We start from the raw sequence: 23,481 nt of genomic DNA, 5'->3' as shown, positions 1-23,481 counted from the left end.
ATTTTATCCAATCTCCTTATTTCGCATATGATGAAACTGAGGTCCAGGGAGGTGAAACAATTAGATCAAAGGTCAAATTTTCCCTATTAAATATTCTCTTTGATTGTAGTTTTCCTTACACTCAAAATACTTTTTAATAAAAAATTTTTAAAAGGTTGGACAAGCTGTGCACAGTGTTGTTTAAAGAAAGAAAGGCCATCATTCTGTGTGCTCATTGTTTTTAGTTTTGTTTTTTTCATCATTATTATGCAAGGGAACTCTTAGAATGGGATGTCACACCCACATAAATAAATAAACAGCCCCAACCCTAAAGGATAATGCATACTATTACAAAGATATATTTAATAAGTATCAATTTCTTAACAAAATATTGGCTAGTAAATTATTCAGGTCCAAAGTCAAAAATGAAGTGTGACCCTGTCTTATGTAAAATAAGAATGATTCACAATGCTATGTATTTAAAAAGTTTCCAGAGTGACTGTATTAGAAAATAGAAAAAAAAAGGCAATTATTTTCAAATGAATCTCCACAAGTGGCCTCCCTTTATTTTTAACTAATTATTTAATTAATTTGGAATGTTTCTCAAGAAGAAAAGCACTTGAATTTTTATAAAAAAAAATTTTATTCACCATTTTGACTTCCTAAATGCCATATGTGTCTCTCTGGAAATTTAAAGGGCAGGTAAAAGAGGAAGGGACAGTGGGAAAGCAACCTATAGAACCTGCAGAAAAGCTATCAGAATGGTCCAGATAGTCCATTGCACTTTGGGTGCATACACTTCAGTGTTTAGATTGTTTTAACAAGGTAGAAGCAGAGTTCCTGGCTCCTGCTGGTGCTTATGATAGGATAGAAAACTTCTGTCCCACCAAAGAGGCCGCTATTATAAAAGAGGATTAGAAAGGATTTCAAGAATGATGTGGGGGAGGGGACAGTCACCCTGCACAGGAAAAAAAATCAACAAAGGGGATGAGAGAGCCTGCCAGCTGCCCACTCCAATTGAGAGCCTCCCCAGCTGTTCTGTGAAGGCTCCAATGAGAATCCCCAGACACTGTTTTGCTCTCTTCCAAGGACACTGGTCACCAAGTGTCTGCTCCCTATGAAAAGGGATAACATTTGGAATAAGGAAACTTGAACAAGACATAGCATGCACTTTAGGCGGGATTTAGGTAGATTCACCAAGGTGTTTGGGAGATTTAAATGAACAGAGAGCTATGGACATACTCAGTGCCCCTGGAAACTCTGCATGTTTGGAAAATTACCTGAATATCAATAATTTCTCATGACTGCACAGTACTGTTTTACGATAAATATACAAGCGTTGTATTTGAAAATTTATTCGATTTGAAAATGGAACATTCCCATTGGTAATTCATTTTTCTTGTTATTCAGTAGCAAGGTTGATTTGTTAATAGCTGGCCCAAAGTATAACTAAAATTATTATATCTAGTAATTTCTAGACAAAAGCATTTGGTAAATATGCCCATGGGGGAAAAACAGATAGGAGAACAGTTCTCCCCCGAAAAGTGCTTGGAATGATTATAAAATTAATTTATAAGGCTAGATTTATATAGATTGTTATTCTGGGACCACCTATACTTTAGTAGTCTTTTTATTAGTTCTGAGATTATTTATTATTAATTCAATTTCTACAGAAACCAATATTATAAAGTGCTGAGACCATCAGGAATTGAATACTATTTACCATTATTTTTTATACCTTATATTTAAAGTTGCTTCTATTGCATATTTTAAACTTAAAAATTTATCTCTCTAGGTGTCATATAATGTTTCGGAAATAATTACTCTTTTGGTCAAGGAGTCATAAATATGTATTAATGTTGGTTAAATTTTTCATTTTTTATTGCTAATTTAACTGTATAAAACATCTCATTGTGTTAATTTGGATTAGAGGAACAAAGCAGCTCAGATCAAAGGAAAAGTTAATATAACACCCTGGAACAGAAAGTGCTCACCTTTAAGCCAAATTTTAAAATGCTACACTTTTCTAGTATTTAGGTCATTTTAATATGTTCTTTGGTGCCTTGTATTTCTCTTTATAGTTACAAATATTTATAAAACTTTCATACAGCGAAGCTTTTTAAAATTACCTAGTGAAGATTGGAAGTTTCAAGTTTTTCATTTGGTAATTCTCATTTCATAGTTGGGATCGCTGCAGTACCCAAAAGTTAAGTGAGTTCATCCAAGACATTCAATTACTGCACTTGGTATAGGAGGCCAAGTCTTTTACCTCTCAGCAGAATTTTGCAATCTATCCTTAACATTCCTTGGAGGATTCTTTTTCTTGCTCTAGGAAGAATTAGTTATATACCCTTATTGAAGTCACCCAGCTGTGACTTCATGTTGGCTCTGATTTTGGAGAAGTGTAGGTAGGCATAGAAAGTTACCCTGATGTTTCCCTGTAGAGGCTTATAGGTGGATTTGATGAGGTATAGCATGGTAGGGGAGAAAGGCCATAGGATTCAGAGTGAGACAGAGTGGGGTTGGTTAGAATTCTGGTTCTTTGTTGAGGTAAAACTATTGAAATCTATTGATTGTTCCCCTATAGCCATGTGTAACTTGTGTTGTGAAAGGATATGATTCACCTGATATGGTAAATGTTTAATTGAAATGTTTCTTTCTTCCCTTTTGAACTCCTCAGTCAATTCTTAGCTATTTTCTAGGCTGGGAGTTATTTGGGGGCCATAAGTGAAATTATTTTATTCAAATCCCAGGGTAAATGCCATACTCTGGGCTAATTTTAGGCTTTAAGCAGTTAGCCTCGCTGGTCTATGAATTCTTAAATCTCCTCCTGATGCACTAAAAATTGATATTTGGTGGTTAAAACAGGATTACAAACTACCTTTCTGCTTGGTCTATTTTAAGGGTAATTGTTTACAGTGCCTTAACTAAAGCAGACCAAACCCCAAACAGCAGACTATCAGTTCTGTGACATGAAGAGTGGATGGTGAAACTCACAAGAGAATTCGGAAGACAGTTTTGAGTAGTCTGGAGCCATGCTAGCCTACTCTGATGGATTCATGATGTGAGTTATTATCTTACTATTTGTAGATACTGATGTGCTTAATAAAATATAATTAATTTAAAAGTGCTATTGATTTTATATAGCATTTTGTCTTGGTTTTATCTCAATGCATACTAGAAAGAAAATTACCATCCCATGATGGGTGATCCATGGCATTGTTATGATTTGGTTTATATGGTGTTGGTTTTGTTTCTTTTTGTTTTTGCTGAAAAGGCATCGGATCCACTGGTACAACAGAGAGAAATTTGGCCTAGGATTTAAGAGGTGCTGGTTTGAGCCCTGATCCTGCCACTTATAAATCACATGACCCTCATCAACTTTCTTTTCCTTCATGTACATTTTTATTCATATTATTAATATCTGTAGTATACGGTAATGTTCTGTAGTCTACAAGTAAATTGTCAAAATGGTCTTGCCAGAGTATGGCAACAAGCTTTATTTGGGATCAAGTACTTGAACCAGTTAAGTGGTTTTGAAAAGTTACTTGTGTATTATTCTTTAACATTTCAAAGACATTTTTACTGAGTACTCACAATGAACTAGGCAGTTAGGTTCAAGGACTCATGTGTAACGTTAAGGAAATTCTAGCATTTTAAATGTAATTACAAAATGATATTTCCAATTTAAATATATTTTTAATGCCTGAATCAAACTTTTCCCTAGTTTTGCACAGGGGCCTATTGTTATTTTCCATAGGAACGTGCCACTCATAGAAAGGCCAGATATTGTCAGTGATATATCTAAACATAAATGTAACTTGTTTACATATGTTTCTGTGCAGTAAATATGACTTTCTAATTTTTCTCTTTAAAAGCTTCAAGGCTGAGTATAAATAGTGTAATCTAATTTTTTTTGTTGGAATTAACAGTGCTGGACAATTGATGCAGAAATTTAAGAAAGTATTAGTCCTTCGGCATTCAGATACCTATGACTTAAATATCTCAAATGCTGCCAGCACTTTATTTATGTTAACTCAATGGGAACTCATGACAACCCAGTAGTAAGAGGTAGGTACTACTATTATCTCCCATTTTACAGGTGAGAAAACTTTAGCACAGATTGATTAATAATTTGGTCAAGTGCCACTTCTAAGTGGTACAGTCAGGTTTTGCTCAATCTGTCTGCTAAGTCCATCCTCTTAACCGCATTGTTTTTACTTATTGTATACTTATAATTGTCCAGATCCTGGGGGCTCTAGATTCATTACTGATAAAAGGCCACCATCTATGGAACTGGAGAATATTATGCTAAGTGAAATAAGCCAGTCAGGGAAATACAAATACCATATAATCTCACCTATAAGAAGAATCTAATGAACAAAATAGAATCACAGGCATAGAAACATGGAACAGACTGAAAGTGAAAGAGGGAAGGGAGAAGGAAGGAGGGGGATAATGATGGAAAGAAGGGGAAGGGTCTAGTAAAACAATGTGTATGAATGACCCACAGATATGGACAACAGTGTGGGAATGACTCTGGGAGCAAGGGAGAGGGGTAGAATAGTTGGAGGAGGGCAGAGGGGTAGAAATTGGGACAACTGTAATAGAATACCAACAAAATAAATTTAATAAAGTTAAAAATAGTTTTTTAAATCCACCACCTCTAAAGTAACCCAGATGATAAATAGAAGAGGTGAGAGTCAATCAGTTTCTACTTCCAATTAAGCCTCTGTAATAGCTCTATTGAGATATCCTTCACGTACCATAAAATCTACCCTTTTACAAAGCTACAATTCAGTAATTTTAAAGGATATTCACAGGTGTTCACCCATTACACCAAAGTAATTTTAGAGTACTTTATCATTCCAGCAGAAACCCTACCCATTCTATTTCTCCCTCCATCTAATCCTTGGAAACCACTAATCTACTTTGTCTGTTTGGATTTGCCTATTTTGGAAGTATGGAAGTTTCACATAAATGGAATTGTACAATATGCGTGTGTGTGTGTGTGTGTGTGTGTGTGTGCGTGTGCGTGTGTGTGTGTATGTGACTGGCTGTATTCAATTTAGCATAATGTATTGAAGGTTCATCTATACTTTGGCATGTATCAGTATGTCATTCCTTTTTATTATTGAATAATATTTCATAATATGGATATAAAATTCTTTGTTCCTTCATTCATCACTCAATGAACACTTACTTGGATTGTTTCCACTTTTTAACTGTCTTGAATCATGCTGCTTGAGCATTTGTATACAAGCTTTTGTGTGGACACATATTTTCATTTCGCTTGGGTATACACACCTAGCAGTAGAATTACTGCGTCATATGGTAATTCTGTGTTTAATTTCTTGAGAAATTTTTAAAAAGTGCACGGAAGCTGCATTTTCATCAGCAGTGTATAAGGCTTCTCTACATTCTTGTCAACACTTGTCATTATTTGTCTTTTTGATTATAGCCAAACTAGTGACGGAATATTGTACTGTGGTTTTGCTGGGCATCTCTCTGATGACAAATGATGTTCAGGATCCTTTCATGTATTAGCAAATTGTGAATCTTCTTTGAAGTGTACATTTAAATATATTACCCATGTTTTAATTGAGTTATTTGCCTTTTTGTTATTGAATTCTAAGAGTTCTTCATATATTCTGATTAGAAGGCCATTATCAGATATACGATTTATAAGTATTGTCTTCTAGTCTATGGGTTATCTTTTTATTTTCTTAATGGTGTCCTTTGACACTCAAAAGATTTTTAATTTGACAAAGTCAAATTTATCTATTTTTTTGTTTATACTTTTGTTGTCTTATCTAAGAAACTATTACCTAAGATCACAAAAGTTTATGTATGTTTCTAAAGACTATAATTTTAGCTTTTACATTTAAAGTCTCTGGTTTTTAAAAAACAATGTTATATTTTAAAATTTTTGACAGAAGTCCACATCTTTAAGTCATTTCCATTCTCAGTAGTCAAGAATCAAAAGATTTCTGACAACTACTTTGTCTCTTATTAAGGTTGCAGTGCCTAAGTAATTTTAATGTATTTTTGAATGGAACTTCAAAGTTTTGTGTTTTAAGTATTGTTCCATTCCTTTCCCTGTTTTAGAAAGTGAGAAGGACAAAATTGGAGCAATGCCAAAGCTTCTGTTTGGCTTATAACTTTCCTATTGTAAGGTTCTCTTGGTTCTGCATTTCCTTTTACTCTTAAACTGTGAGTGAGATAAACGTTAGCGCCTGTTCCCCTGATGCACGGTGCTTGTAGTAGGCATGCCTCTTGATGCCTGCCATATCGAGTGCAACTGAGGTCTCTGTGGTATACAGTAGAATACCTGTCACCATGAGTTGAGCCAGATAGAAAGGAATAGCAAATTGGAACACTAATCATTTTCTCATGTTTACATTAAATCTTTTTAAGCATGTCATTGAGAGCTCTCCTTACCAATGATTAGCTCTATAAAAGTGTGAATATTTCAAAGGGTGTTTTTAAGGGGTCAAAATGATTCTGTTGATTATCTCTGCATTCTCAGACTTAATTTTTCTTTGTCAGCCTACTTTGGTCACATCTTTGAATGTTTGTTTGGTATGTGAACTTGGGAAATGGCATGGGACCTGACTGGGTACTTTGAACACTAGTTCTTGGGTGTATCCCTGACTGATTGACTGGTAGGTATTTGACATCCAAAATTTCCATTTACAAAATATGATAATCCCTTTTTGTACTTTAACGACATTATTTAGAGAATATATAAATTAAAAATGACTAATTTTAATGATATTCTTAAAGGATAGCTTTCTTCTTTGAGAAAAATCTTTATATTGTAATATTATTCCATTTTGTTCCTGCACTAAACTCTTTGAAATTTCTATAAAATTGAAAGCACGAATTATTTTTATAGTTTTAAAATAGCACTACTTTTGACTACAAGTGAATTTCTAGTCAGCACCTCTAAAACATAATACATTTAGAATACAGACAATAATATTCAATTTGGATTTTTCTAAAATATCAGAAGTATCTCAAAATGTGACAACACATGAATGTTGTTTTATATTCTTTCTCACACATTATATAGCAAAGATATGTCTTAATTTTTTGTTTAGTCATTTTAAAATAATAGCCATTTATTTTTCTCTAAAGAGAGAATTTTATAGAATGATAGACATGAATGCCAGGAAATTATACCTATTAAGCTTGTTATGATATTCTTTATCTACATAAAAATTTATATTTTTATAAAGTATTTTCATAAATTTAAAATATTGGATCTGAAAGTCAATGATTCATTTTAATTTCTCTATTTCAGAATTCCTTAATAATAATGACTTTCTTAAGTGAAATACAAAAATTAATGAAAAACATAACATCAAATCAAGTAGTTTTCCTCATCATTTCAGAGCAGAGATTTCTACTTTTTTTCATCAAAAGTCAGAAAATTCAAATAAGGTACGTACAACTTGGTTGCCTCATAATTTGCAATGGAAAGCAGGATTATCTCAATATATTTTTAAACAGGGTGGTAGCAGACATATGAATTTTAGTCTAGAAACCTGCTGTATGTTCCACTATATTCAGTCCAGAATGTATAAAAATAAGCCGTTTTTAGTGCACGCGCGCGCGCACACACACACACAATGGTAATTGCAATGTACATAAAACCTGTCAAAGCTCCAATTTCCAATATTCCAATGAATATCAAAAGAGTCCAGTATTTCTGACTTTGACAAATTGCAGATGAGGTTTTATTCATTAAGTGGAGCTGGTAATGTTTATTTAAATGCAATTTACTGTTGCATTATTGATTAGCTACTGCAAAATTATCTTACAAGGAGCACGTGTGGCAAGAAGATTTCAGGTTGAGAGCGGATTTATCTAGGGAAGGCCTGTAGGCTTGATTTAGGCCCCAGGACATGAGAGTTTTAATTTATCTGGAAAGAAAGGCCTGGTGGAAGGTTTGCTTTGTTTGCATTTAGACAGCAGATGAAAGGGGTTTTGATGTTGAGCTGGGAGAAAATGGCTGCCACTCTTGTTATTCACGCAGAGAATTCAGCAAAAGAAAAAAAATCTATTACTAGGCAAGATAAAACAAGCCTTTTCTTACCCTCAAATCATTTTTTGAATCAAATATGTGGCTCTTGTTATTTTCCAAAGAAGAAATAAAATTTTTAAAACACTGTCTGTTATCTAAAATCTTAAAAATTTTTCCATATTACATTTATTACTAAACCTTCACTTCCTATTGTGGTTCTATATACTTTGGTGGGGTCATTGTGTCTGAAACCTTTAAAGACGGGAATGCAACTTAGTATGAGAAGTATTGCTAGACTTAAATATTTTCATGAAAAATGAATAAACAAACTTTTCATGTGCTCCTTTTGAAAAGAGGTAGTAGAATCCACATTTTGGCAGAAAATTTTAGACATACAAATGACACATTATTGATTCTACAAGGTAGACACATTTGTCCTAAGAAGTAAATCTTTTTCATGCTGATTTGTTTTCACTTAATCACTATGAATATATTAACCGGTAAGACAAAGCCATAAGGATTGTACCAGTAATCTTCATGTAACTAATAGTAGTGGGTTTGTATGCATGCATATGAAAGGATCACAATTGGATAAAAAAATTAGTTAAATTATTTTACAAGCACTGAGAAAATTAATAAAGTTTATAGAAAAAAATATTCACTTGATAGTTTGTGTATATTATGAAAAAGATGTAAACATTTTATATTTCTTGCCTAGACAACTGATGATTTATTCCCAGTAAGCAGTAGATTAGATTCATTCAGGCCTCTACATAACCAGGGTGGAGAGCAACTTTATAAAGATAATGGGGGATCCATAATATTTTTATCACTTAAAGCTGAGAAATACATATAGTGAGAGTTGATGCTTAAAACTCATAACCCCTATATGCTGGAGGTCAGTTATCAGTTTGGTATTCCTAAGAATCCCATGATAATTATTGTGAATACATGTCAACCAACCACAAGAATTTAGAAAATGTCTCAACTGATCAGTAAAATATATGAGTTGGATTTTAGTATGCAATGATGCGATACCTAAATCTAGACTCTGAAATGTTATCATTCAGAAGACATTTTTGCTGGCTTATTATTCTGCAAAAATCAATTTTATAGGCAACATTCTATTTTGAAAAAGAAACAGAAAAAAACTTTCTCTGTGTGATTTGGTACCACAAATGAGAGTGACAGCAACAAGAATTATGTTTTCCTTTGGGGTTTATAGCACAATACTGATGACTTAGTATCAATTCTGACAACCTGAAGGTTAATTACTTACCCCATATTTCAGGTCTGCCAGAAGAGGATTCTGCTATGCATTTATTTACCAAAGTCTGAAATAGTCACTGTTTTTTGCAACTTTAGTAAAAGTGCATGTGAGTGTGATTTGAAGAGAAACCAGAGTATTTTTGTAGCTTGGACTCGTCATAAGGTGACACTAATGGCTTCATAATTCTTTTCCTATGAAATTCTTAGTTTTGATTTTTCTTTTTAGTTAGTTTTTTTCTCTGTTCTTTTTCAAGGAAGCTTTTGCTATTTTTTCTCTTCATCTTTCGTTCTTGGCAAACACCATAACACTTAAGAATAACACTTAGCTCAGAATATGAAAAAAATTAAAAAATAAAACAAGCTGGATGTTATGTGGTTCACTTCCAGATACAGTAGTCTGTGGCTTTATTGAAAGTGTTTAAAGATTGTGATTTGTCTTTCAAGATAAAACCTGGTACAGATTTGGCCTGCTCAGTTAAACCATTGGGAACAAGAAATCAAGCAAGACAATTCTAAAAAGAGATTTAATTACGATGCTATGAATGAAATACAATGTATTATATTACATTAGTTTTATATTTTAAAAATGTGGTGGCCATGACTATGCTGTTTATATTGATATTTACATTTTTAAAGCTCTCTAAAATTTTATATATCAAAGTGTTCTAAGTGGGGTGGAGGCGGGGGGGAAGGATGCTCTGAAAGCAAGAAGTAAGGGAGGAAATTTGGCAGCTCTAAGAAGCATTAGTTAATGTGCTCGGAGCCTAGTATAAAAGGATGCCAAATAAAGACCAGCAACTAAACCTATTAGGAAATAAAATCTATTTGTTCATTCATTTGATACATATTTACCACTGAGCACCTAGCAAGTATCAGGACTGTTTTTCATGCAGGTCTCAACAATAATAAAGCCTCTAGCTGAAGCAATAGATGATGAGTGGATGTCAGGTACTAGACTGTAAATAGATGATTTTTATAAATCTGTTCTAATGCTGAAACATCTGACTATTTCCCCTGTTTTCTCTTGGGTTTATTTTGGCAAAAGCTCTGCCATATTTGACATACTTTTCTATTCATTTGTACTTGGAGCTCATATCTTTTAGATTGATTGATGACTTTCCTATTCTTAACATTTGAAGAACCATTATGCAGTCAGTTTTTGGTCTCATAACCCAAAATTTCAGATGGACACTGGGGGTGATGAAACAAATTCATGTTAAACACAGTCATCTTGTGACCCCTTGAAAATCCAAAGTATATTGTGGAAAAGTTACTTTTTCTGCAAAAAGCAATGGGAATGTTGAATAAAAAGAAATGTTGATCCTTTCTAAGCCAAATAGAATCTTTATAGACTACATGATTTTGAAAATTGAAAAAGAGATTTTTGTCTTAACTGCTATTCTACATTCCTTGACTTAATGTCTCACATTTTTAACATTTTCTATTGACTATAAAGAGATTTCAACATAATGTCTACTACACAATAAAAAGGACACAAGGTACAACATTTATTTTCATGTGCAATCACTCAGCTATGTCTATTTTCTCAATATTTTGAAAAAATTTGGAGACTTACCCAGGGAGATGAAAACATTGGGATTTTATGGGATGATAATATTGTGAGTGATTTATTTCTTCTCTTATTGTTTTCTATTATTTCTATATTTCTATTCATTTTATAATGTGGCCACTATGTAGTTTATATCATACAGAAAAATAAAAATACACTTTCTCATAATTCTCCATTGAAGTGTCTGTTTTTGGTTTCCACAGTCAGGTATGTTGCTATCATTGCAGAGTATAAAAGGAGGCGTACATACCATATGACAGAATATTTGAAATTTATAAATCAAGTGAACAAACTTTATATAAAATTTTCTATCCTAATTTCTGGGAAAATACACCTTCATAGGAACCTAGAAGGCCAGGTTTAAATGTAGAATTCCCAGACTACCCCACAGTATGCGCCGGAACATGGAGATAGTGCCCGTAGTCCCCCCACGGCCTGAGTCCTTTACATTCTCATTGCATCCCCCATGCACATACGTGTACGCCCCAGCTGACCTTTCAAGCTCTGTCAAAACCCACTCCTCTGTCCTCCACCAAACGCCACTCCTTGACTATTCCTCAGACTTAATAATGTCACACATTCCTTTGTTCAGACAAATACCAGCATGTGCCATGGAAGCAGACTGGGGATGCGTGGAGTGCCTATTCCCTCGAACATGATTCAGGGTGCAGTGCATTCTTGAGGTTGGTGTATCCCTTTGGTCCCATAGACTTGTCTCCCTGTGGAAGAGGGTCAGAGTGGGGTCTTGTAAAACCTTACCCAGATAGAATGATGGCACTTGGCAGCATCGTTTTCAGACTTCTAATTTTCCTACTGTTGAATGACATTATTTTCCAATTTTTAGTTATTTGCCATTATAATTGGTACTGGGATGGACACTCCTGAACATATGTCTTGATGATGATGGGCAAGGGTTTATATCTAATAATAGAACGGCTGAGTCTCAAGGTATGAGCATCTTTGACTTCATCTTATACGACAAATCTATTTTCCGAAGTGGATGTATGAATGAACACTCCTACTGGTAATGCTGTCACCACACTACAGCCTCACAAATACCGGTCAGGCTTAAAGTTTGCCAGATTGATAGGTATGAAGTAGAATCCTATAATGGTTTTGTTTTTTCTTTAATTACTAATGAGATTAAGTACACTTTTGTATGTTTATTTGCATTTCCTGTTTTGTGAAGCTCCTCATATTTTTCACTTGTTATCTATTAGGTTGTTTGTTTTTCACATTGATTTGTAGAAGTCTCAGGGTCAGCAAATGTAATATGTGCACATATGTGCTTGGTTGTATACTGCATAGGACCACACAACCAAAGGCACATGTTTGGGTTTGATCTATTTTATTAACTTACATCCTCATATGCTGGCCTAGTTCTGGACCAGTAGGGGAGGATCCATTCCCCCAAAACCTCACATGTTTGTGCAAAATTATGAATTATCATGTATATACTTGGGAAAGCAAACATTGAGCCATTACTGAGCCCTGGGCTCCCTATAAAATTCCTTCTCTCTCCTGCCTCCAGCCTTGGAGGCTCAGTTCCCATCTCTTCCTAAATTGGGGGCCTCACTTAAGAAGTCAAAAGAGGGCACTGAAGTGTGTGTGTTGCTGGTATGTGTGCCCAATATCTCAGGGAAGGTAAGAGTATGTGTGTGCATGTGATTTGGTGAGAGTGTGGGAATGTGGGATATGAAGCCAGGGATGAGGCCTAGTGTGGTAGTTCAGGTTGTACAAAACTATACCCACACACTGTCTGAGTACCAGTGCCTTCTCTAATTTGTTCAAAGGCACCCTATGGACTGCTAGTGGCAAACCAAGATTATTTATGTATGTTATCCTATGTTGCGGCTTATATGTTGATTTTTTTACATTGTCTTAAAGATGTAATTTCTCAGCTTTAAAGTAGTCAAATTAATTGGTTATTCCATTCATGGCTTGAGTTTTTTTCTCTTGTTTTAGAAATTATTTAGTGAGAAGTAATAAAGTTCTTTTTTATATTGTTTTCTATAAGGTTCATTGCCTTGTTTATTACACTTACATTTTTAATGTGTCTGGAACTTATTTTTGTGTAAGATATGAGCTAAAAGTCCATTTTAATAAAAAAAACATTGAAAATACCATTTTATTTATAAACCAATTTTGAAAGAATCTTTATAGTCTTTCAGAAAATAAACATGATGTACATTTATCTTTTTAAGTCTTCTTTAATGCTTATCTAAAAAAATTTTAGCCCTGGCTGGTGTGGCTCAGTAGATTGGGCACTGGCCTGCAAACCAAAAGGTCACAAGTTCAATTCCTAGTTAGAGCACACACCTGGATTGTGGGCCAGGTCCCCAGTTGGGGATGTGCAAGAAGCAACCAACTGATGTATCCCTCACAGGTAGACGTTTCTTTCCCTCTCTTTGTCCCTTCCTTCCCCTCTCTCTAAAAATATATAAATAAAATCTTTTTTAAAAGTTCTTTTTAAAGAACATGTATTTAAAAAATTTAATTCTCTAATAATTTATTGCACAGATTCTATTAAACATCTTCCTTGTAACTTCATAATTTTGATTCTATTGCAACTGATGTATTTTTTAAAAATGACATTTACTAAATATATGATCCTGACATGAAAATGCAATCGACTTTTATATATTGACTGTTGTTTTTAAATCTAAGAAGGCTGAGTTCTTTCTATTGATTCTAAATAATTTTTTAGTGAATTATATAATCTAGATGTAAGAAAAAGGAGTCTTGGTTTTTTCTTTCTAATTTTTATATACAGGGTCTGGCAGAAGTAAGGCCTGCTTGAGTGTGGTTGGTGGTTGGTAGGGTAATAATATGGGTGTAATAATTTATCGTATTAATTTGAGCATTTCACCTAAAATGTCATATGGCATGCTTGAGTGTGATATTGTTATGTTATAGAATTACATGCTTATGATTTTGTAATAAAAAAAGGTGTTATTTGTGCTGGACCCTGTATTTCATTTCTTGTCTTACTGCATTATTTAGGATTGTCAGTATGTCATAAAATAGAATTGGTAGATGTGGGCAATTTTACCAGATCCTGATCTTCACCACTCAATTTTTACTATTAGACATATTTGAAGCAATTTTTGTGTAGATAATGTTTATCAAACCAAGGAAGTTTTCTTTTATTCCTTTATTTATTCTGTGTAGATAATGTTTATCAAGCTAAGGAAGTTTTCTTCTATTCTCAAGTTTTTTTCGAAAACAATTTTATCATGAAATGAGTGTTAACTTTTATTAAATGGCTTCTGAGGGAAACATATAAATTACCTCTATTAAACCATTAATATGATGAATTATATCAATTGAAATTTCTAATATTAAATAATGTTTTGTGTATTTTTTGCTGGGAGAAACTCAGCATTATAATGATGCATTTTTTATATGTCTATTTTGTGTCTCTTTTAATTTTGTTGTTTTTGTTCATGTCTTCATATTTCCTTCTTAATTCTTTGGCTTTATTTTATTTTTTCTATAACCTAAGTAAGATGCTTATCTAATTAATTTTCACTTTTTTTCTCTACTAATATTTGAAGTTATAGATAGATATGCCTTGAGGTGCCACTTTAAAGGTATCTCACAGATTTTAAGAACATTTTTGTTATTGTCTAAAGTAATTTATACATTTTAATTTATTTATTTAATGCAGTCATTAATTAGAAGTGTGTTCTTTAATCTCCAGGCTCTTTTTTCTTTTTCTTTTTAAAAAGCTTTTTATAGTTATCTTTGGTTATTGATTTCTAACTTACTTGCTCTGTAATGGGAGAATATGGTTTGCATATTAATTTTTTGAACTATTTTAAGGTTTGTTTTATGGCCTGCTTTGTGGTCAGCTTTCATAAATGTGGCATATGTGATTAAACTGTATATTCTCTAGTTTCAGAATATGTGTTCTCTATATGGCCGTTGGATAAAACACACTAATTATCTCATTCAAAACTTTTATATCCTTCTTGTTATTTTTCCCCCGTTGGCCAATTAGCTATTTAAAAAGTTGTAGTAAAACCTTTCAGTATGATGGTGGTTTCATCCACTTACTGAAATCGCAATAATTTTTATTTTATTATATTATTTTAAGGTTATGTTAGTAGGTAATATATGTTTAGAATCATTATATCTTCTTATGAAGTAAAACTCACTGCTTTTTTTTTCTTATCTCTGGCAGCCTTGTTTGATTATTTTGATAACCAATTATTTTATTAACAATTTACTTTTAATGTTTCTGTATCCATGTTTTAGATAGATGTCTTGAAAATAATTGAGATTTTAAAAACTCATGTCTTACTATATTTGTCCTTTAACCAGATATTTAGTCTGTTTTCTTAAATTAATACATACTTCGTTTTATATCTATCTTTTTTATTTTTTTGCTTTCAACTTGATCTTTCTCTGTGTTCTTTTTCCTCTTATTTTGCTTTCTTTTAATTTCATTACTTTTCTCATCCAAAATTCTTCCTCTGTTATTAAATCTAAATTACTCATATACATTCTATTTGTATTTTTAAGAGGTTCCCCTAGAAGTTTTATATCTATTATTTTCAAATAAAATTATAAAATTCCTGGCTCTTTTAGTATATCACTTTTCTGACTTATATACTAATGTTACATTTTTAATTCTATAACTTTAACTTCATTATTTTATTCTGTGCAGTTAATACCAGCTTAAATATATTTGCAAACTTACCACTTTGTTAGTTCTTATCCCTTTTTGCATCTAACACCACCCTCTGGCTTCCTTTCCATCAATAGATGGAAAGTAAATCTTTTTAAATTTCTATTAGCAAGATTTTGTTAAAAACTCTTTCTAGGGATATCCTTTTTGTTTGTTTGTTTAAAAATGCTTATTTGCCCTAATTAAAATTCCCTAATTTTTGAAATATATTTTTGATGGGTACAAAATTCTAGGTTTATAGTAATTTTATCATAGTACATTGAAGTTATCATTTGTATTAGTTTTCTGTTGCTGTGTAACAAATTACCAGAAACCTAGCATCTTAACAACTATTTGCTAGCTCCAGTTCAGAAGTCTGGCATGGTATGGCTGGTTTCTTCAATCAGGATTTGTAAGGGCTGGAATCAATGTGTTGACTAGTCTGGATGACTTTTCTTCTGGATGCTCTGAGGAAAGCTCTGCTTCCATGCTCATTCTTATTGTCAGAATTCAGTTCCTTGTGGTTGCAGGACTGAGGTCCTCTAGCTTCCTTCCAAACTGTTTGTGGAGGCTGCTCTCCATGCTTAGAGGCTGCCCATAGTCATTGTCATTGGAAATTTTCCACCTTTAAATCAGCAAAGCATATGGAATCTCATCCTTTAAATCTTTGACTTCCTCTGTCTTTGATCTTTAGACCAGATTTAAAGGGCTCATATAATTAGACGACACAGATCTGGGGAACCTCCTTATCTTAAGATCAACTAATTTGAAATCTTAATTCCACTTGCAAAAATGTAATTCATGTTTCACAGCAGTGTTTGATTGATTAACTGGGAGAAGGAATATGTCTACCAGAGGCAGAGGATATTAGAATTTGGGCTACTACATTATTATACAGACTTCTAGTTTCCATTATTATTGTGAAGAAGTCAATTTTCAGTCTAATTCTTGTTCCCCTGAAGGTGATCTATCTTCATCCTCTGTTGTTAAGATCTGATCTTTGCTTTGGCATTTTCTTTGTCTAGCTATGAATCTCCTGTCATATGTACAGTTGGGAATTTGTTAGGTTTCCTGGGTCTATAACTTAATGTCTTTCCAGTTTTGGAAAATGCTCTGTCATTATCTGGCCAAATATTACCACTCCCTCTTTCCCTTTGTTATCTCCTTCTGAATCTCTGTTCTCTATCTATCTCTGTTTAAGACCTGTTCTCTATCTCCCCTTCTCTTATTCTCTCTTTTATATTCTCTATCTCATCATTTTCCTGGGATACATTCTAGGTAATATTTTCTGTTCTATATCCTGATACATATTTTCCTCTTTGCCTCTGTCTAATGTGTTATACCTCTTCATTGAGTAATTTCCATTACTAAACTTTTAATTTCTAGTTCAGTTGGGTTTATGTATCTGATAACTCCAAACTAATATATTTATACTTACAACTTTGCATGCTTTCTCTTTCTTTCTTTCTGCCCCCTCTCTTCCCCTCTTCTCTCTCTCTTTTCCTGCTAACCCTCTTTTATGATCCCTTTTTTCTTTATATATTTGTAATTATGATCTTTTAAAACCAAATGCTCATATTCCTTAAAATTCTGAGAATTCTTTGAAACCTGGATTGAAGACTAATTTCTTTAAATAAAATTTACCTTGTTTTTTTTTAACTATATATTCATGGATACTATCAACCCAGCATTGCTTTAAACTTAATCCTTGACTTGATGGTTCATCTGTTTGTTTTAATTCCCTAGTTAATGTGAAGTATGGTTGCAGAACCAAGGTGGCTAGCTAGTGATTAAAAATTCTTGAGGGAAATATATATTTTTCCACACATAGACCTGAGTGTCAATTGTTAAGGCATGATTACCTAGAGAGTGACAACGAAGGAATATTTCTAAGGTACTTTTATCTTAAGATTATAACCTTTGGAGATCAAGTTTATAGAAGAGATGGGAGTGCTTTTATTAGATTTTGATTATTAAGTGGATCCTGTGCTTTGTTCCTTGTCACATATGCCCTGAGAAATCTGAAAAACAAAGTTCAATTTAACAAGATTTTATTAAACTGTCTTTATTCTCTGGGTTCCTGCTTTCACAATTTTTTTTTTACTTCTCACAATGGATTATGCTTTATTTTCTTGCTAGCTTATCAATGCATTTAACAAATTTTAAAAGTGTTTTATTCATATTTTTATTGTTGTTTCCAATGGAAGAGTTAAATAAAGTATTTAATCTCCCAGACTGCCATAAATAGAAGTTCTTCGAAATGTATGTATGGGATATGTATGTTTGTGTTTACTGGTTAAAAACTGATTTAAAAAATGTAATGAGCTTTTACTTTATTCTAAGCACTAGGGAAATGATGATTCTTTAGTAAAATAGATATGATTCTTGTCCTTAGAAATTTACTAATATAAAGGGCAATCCAGTGAGAAAAACATAACAAATAATCAAGCAAATAAGTCATTTTCCTTCCCCCCTTTCATTGGTTATTCTGATAAAGCTTCAATATTTTTCTTTGTGTTACATTTCCTCTTTTTCATAATTACTATCCTGTCATATGCGTAGTCCTACACATTTTCAGAACTTGGGGCAAATAATGTTTCATTTTCGACCTACCATGAATTAATCTGCCCTACTCCCTTCCCCAAAACAAAATAAAGTTAGCTTCACCAGGACTCTGGAAATGAAAAAGAAGTCCAGGACATATTAGGTCGTTTGGCAGTGGGAAACTGAATCAAAGTAAGGGAGGCCCCCCTTATCCGGAGCTGTTTCATGATCTGATGCAGAGATCATATTCAGAAGGCATGCACTGTACCTTTGTACTGTGTACCATAGCTACTGTTCTTGATTTTGGAGTGTCTGTTCTAATTGGTTAGATGTTTGTGTTGAGTGTTTTGAATATCATCCTTGACTGACTGTGCAAATCTGAGACCCTTTTTAGTGCCACCTTATATCACACAAGCTGCCCTGGAGCCCCAGATCAGCAGGAGGGAACGTATTCTACTCTTTCCTGCCCAAATGTGGAGCCTGTAGTATAGTCAGCCTTTGAGTTGATCATAGCATCTCCCCACCCATTTTGGTAAAGAACAAGATCCATCTACAGGGCTGGAACAAATTATGCTCATCTTGCTGCAGGAAACAGGACAAAGATCCTTATTAGTAAGTGTGCCTTGTGTAAAGCCAGCTTACCTCTGGGCTTCCAGATCTTACTTAAACTTATTGTCGGCCTGGTCCTCAGTGTTTTAATTCTCCTCTTGGAATTTTCTCCAATACTCTTTAGCCACACATCTGCAGGACATTTTTGATTCACTGCTCTTTTATTCTGGTTCTTCATGGTGACAACTCCTGGCTGTTGCTCTTCTCATCTCAGGGTCAAAAATAATTCTGTACATATCCTGTTTGGAGCTTCTTGTCTGTTTTCTGAAACAGGTGTGTACCTTGCTCTCAACTTTTTTTTAATTGTTATGCTTTTATTCATGCCATTTTTTTTCACTCTGCTTTATATTTAACTCTATATTTATTTCTCTGTTCACATACCACATATTGAAGGTGGAAAGATCTATGTTAAGAGTATGTCTAGTCTATAATTCAGGTAGACAGATTCTTTTTATGAAAAAAGTATTTTTTACCTTCTAGTCCAGTGTTCTATACACATTATCAGTGGGCTAATGCTTCATTTATTTAAACTTCTCAAAGTTTCTAATTCTTTGACCAGGAGGACAAAGTGTACAGTTATAAAATTATTTCCAGACAAAGTCAAGCTTGCAAGCAGAGAATTTAATATCTGTTGAAATTTTCAAATTGTTATCAAGCACATTTAAGTTGCTCATATTGTTAAGAAATCAAATTCAGGCATTGAAGAAAGCAAATTTTTCACAATTATGTATTTAGTAAGTGTTTATTTCTTATTGTTGGATATAGATTTGCATTACTATGATTTTTTTATTCTTAGGTAGCTCAAGAATGCTTTACCTTTTTTTCTTTTGAGATATTAAACACTTATTTGTGAAGGAATAATCCATCTACAAAGATGTGAAGAGTAATATATAAAAAGCATTCAGAATATTTCAGTGTGGGTCACAAGGAGAGAAATGTAATACACTGTCAATGCATAGTGTTTGTAAAAATGATAGGACTAATAAGTTGTATATATCCAGAAAAGTCTCATACGATCCTATATATAAACCAAGACTTTTTGTCTGTACCATCTTCATTATGTAGCTACTTACTAAACACAGGATTTGCTCGACTTCTACTCTTAATGATACTGCAAATTTTTAGTGTTATCCCCTTTGTTGAGTCAAAATCTACTTGCTTGTAATTCTATTGTTTGACCAGTTTTCTTCCTTCTGTTATAAAATTGATTGAGCACCAACCATATAGTAAGTCATAGGTTCTGACATATGGATACAAAAAATGAGTCAAATGAGTCAAAAAGAGCCCCTTTTCTGGAAAAATCTCACATTCTAGGTGGGGAGACAGACATATAAACAAATAATTAGAGTAGAGGAAGAAGTGCTAATAGAGCTACTCACAATAGCATTATGTGAGTAGAGTTCTTTGAGCTGTTCATCATATGATGTGGTTTCAAGGCTCTTTATCATCATAATAAAAGACTCTTCATGTAAAGGTTGGAGAGATCTTATAAATTGCCTTCTTATGTGAGGTGGCTGTTCTGAGGCATTCAGTTATAGTAAGTATGGCAATAATTAGGATTCAGCTACAAGGTGGTTTTAATAGAAATAAGTAGGAAAAGATCAGTCAATCCTGGATTATCTGCACACATATAAGAATATGTATTTAAATGTATAAATATAACTTTGTAATTTGTAAACAATAATGTGATTCATTGGCTCTCAGAAATAAGTTAATAATAATGTTTGTCTACCCAATAGAAGAAATTTCTGAATTTTAATCTGTATTTATATTAATTATATAAATGAACATTACTGATGTTTAACATTTTAAAATTTTCAAAATACTTTTAGTTCTATTGATTCCTTTTAATTATAGTCACTTTTCTTTATGCTTTGATCTATGATTTCTAGTTCAGAAATTTACATTGTCTGGTGTTGTTCAATCAAACTGGAATTATCACATACATTCCATTATTCTTTTCATGTTAAGTAGGTGAAGGTGGCTTAGTATTTGGGACCTGAATTCAGGGTGACTTTTAGAATGCAACTTGATTTATGGTTTGGTGTATCTTATCTATAACAAAAGAAAAAAGAAAGTGCTTCTAAATTAGACAGATGGTTCTCTTTTCACAGAGAGCTTTGCTTTGTACAATGTTCTTAACTTGGGCTTTTAAAAAAATACTTGAAATCTTATGTAAAGTCCTGTGTTTATGTGCATGTTGTGTGCATTTTTTTCAGGGAATATTGTCCAGAGAATTAATGAAACATGCAAGAGGCTCTGTACCTGTCAATGTTTGCAAATCCCTGTGGTAGATCCTTCTTGCTAAAATTTCATGCAACTCCCCCAAATGACAATGTTCCCAAAACCATGAATATGTTTTATACTTTATGTCCTTCATAATGCCCTGTCATTCTTGCTGTAAATAGCGTTATGTATGACTTTAAAAATGGATTCTCCCAGAAGGGATTAGGTAATAAAGGTCGTGTTTATGCATCACTTTATTGTCTCAAAATACTTTCAAATGTAATCCATCATTTAATTCTCAAAATTTTATGAAAAAATATTACATCCATTTCACAAAAGAACAAATGGAATTCAAATATAGAAAGCTCCGAACTCATAGACCATATACTTATATCAGCTATTCAGGCCTAGATACTCCTTTTTTATATCAAATATTTATTAACATGCTGCTTTTGATTAGTTTCTGTATTCTATGTTTAAATTGAAAGAGCCCAGGACTTACATTTATTCTTTTAATGGGTAATTGTCTGCACAGTGAACAGTCGACTCAAGGGAACAATGCCTCCTCTCAGGGCCTCAGTTTTCTTACATGTAGAATGAAGTAATAAACCCAAGCCACAATGAAGATACCTTCTAGCTCCTACATTCCATGCATCCTTGTCAAAGGTTGGTTCAAAGCTTCTTCTCAGGAGAGCAGGTCCCTTCCTTCAATCTGTGTGCCAGGTGAGCTGGGCTGTTTCCCACTGCTGTACTTATACCACCAGTCCCAGTGTCCAGGCTGTGTGCTGGTGACCCTTCTAGGCTTTCTTCCAGTTATGATGACTCCACCTTAGTTAATCTTACAGAAACAGTTTGCTGTGGCTGGCTTTCATTTGTATTCTCTTCACCTAATTTTTGCATAAAGGAATTGTGTTAATTGTTGCTTTAGTTTCCCTAAGTTGACTATGTTTTAGTTTTTTTGTTATCATGTGGTGCTGAGTAGGTAAATAAATGTTTAGAGTGTGATGCTTGGGTGCTATTAAGCTTCAGAACAAAAAAATTCTGTTTAAGAAACAATATCAGAAATTAATTTGATTAAAGTTCCAGATCCTTAGAAGGCTTGAGTCTGAGTATTATTATTGCCAGATATGTTATGGAAACTGCATGTCCTAATGGGAAGATCATTGAGTTGACCACCCCTGGTATAGGATTGTCATTAGACAAGTCACTTATTTGAGCCACAGACTTGTCATTTATCAACAAAAAGTTAAACCAGGCGATTTCAAAGACCCATTCCAACAAGTAGTTTTCTCCTTTTTGAACAGTTTAATTAGTCATCTTCGACAACTATTTCTTCCCATTCTTACACTTTGTGACATGATTAAGCCTCCTGATGTTGTCGCTTATGAGCTTTAATTAAGACCTAGAGAGATATAATAGATACAAATGAGGAAAGGATGATAATCCCAGGGACCTGGGTTGTACAGGGAAACTGGGAAGCCACTCAGGAGTCCTGTTGGGCAGAAAAGGCCATTTCAGAAGCCCAGGTGCCTGAATCAGGTGAGTGGATCCCTGGCCAAAGGAGTCACAGAGCTGCCCACAGACCCTTGAGGAGAGACTGGAGACAGAGGTGTTGGGGAGTTCCGGTGCTGACTCTTCCCCAGTCCATGATCTACATCTTGCTCAGGCGGACTACTCCCCTGAGTGACAGCAGCCTATAAGGGCACAACAACCCCACCATCAGGAGGCACTGCTCCGCCCTGTGGTGCCTAAGCCTGACAGATGAAGAAGAGTGACCAGATTGACAATCACAGGAGAAGACACAAAAAGTCGATTCTTGGAAGGCTCAAACAAATGGCCCAAGGTCAGATAGGGCCAACAACTGACACCATTAGAGGCATACCCAGAAAGAAAAGTAAAGAAAAAAATAAATAAAAAAACCCACCTACTACCATAAAAGTTTAATCCACAAAGTCAGGAAATCTAGACAGATCAATTGAAGCAGAAGCAAAAAAAAAAAAAAAAAGACACAAAAATGGGAAGAAAAAGAAGTTTCCCCCAAATGAGGGGAAAGGAGGAATACCCACAGAGAGACCTAAATGAAATAGAGACAAGTGAACTTTCAGATATTGAATTCAAAACAATGGCTCTAAGGAAGCTCAATGAGCTCAGTCAGCTCAAAGATAACTATGAGAAATTGCAGAGAAACTATCAGGAACTTACAACAAACTATACCAATCTGGAAAAGAACATAGAACCTATCAAGAAGACTCAAGAGGATATGAAGAATACCATTTCTGAATTGAAGAACACAGTAGGAGCAATCAAAAGCAGGCTACATGAAGCAGAAGATCAAATCAGTGAGATGGAGGATAAGGTAGAAAAAAGCTCCCAGAAAGAACAAGAAATGGAAAAAAGACTCAAAAAGAATAAAGAGGCATTGAGGGAAATATAGGACAATCTGAAACACAATAATATCTGCATAATAGGGATACCAGAAGGAGAAGAAGAGGAGCAATGGATAGAGAACATCTTTGAAAAAGTAATGATGGAAAATTTCCCCAATTTGAGGAGAGAAAAGGTCTCATGGATCCAGGAACACAG

This window comes from Pteronotus mesoamericanus, unplaced genomic scaffold, assembly GCF_021234165.1.
Source record: "Pteronotus mesoamericanus isolate MK-2021 breed Mesoamerican mustached bat unplaced genomic scaffold, CSHL_Meso_final scaffold_174, whole genome shotgun sequence".
In the NCBI taxonomy this organism is placed as follows: domain Eukaryota; kingdom Metazoa; phylum Chordata; class Mammalia; order Chiroptera; family Mormoopidae; genus Pteronotus; species Pteronotus mesoamericanus.
The sequence above is the reverse complement of the archived record's forward strand: the minus strand, read 5'-3'. Positions refer to the sequence as shown.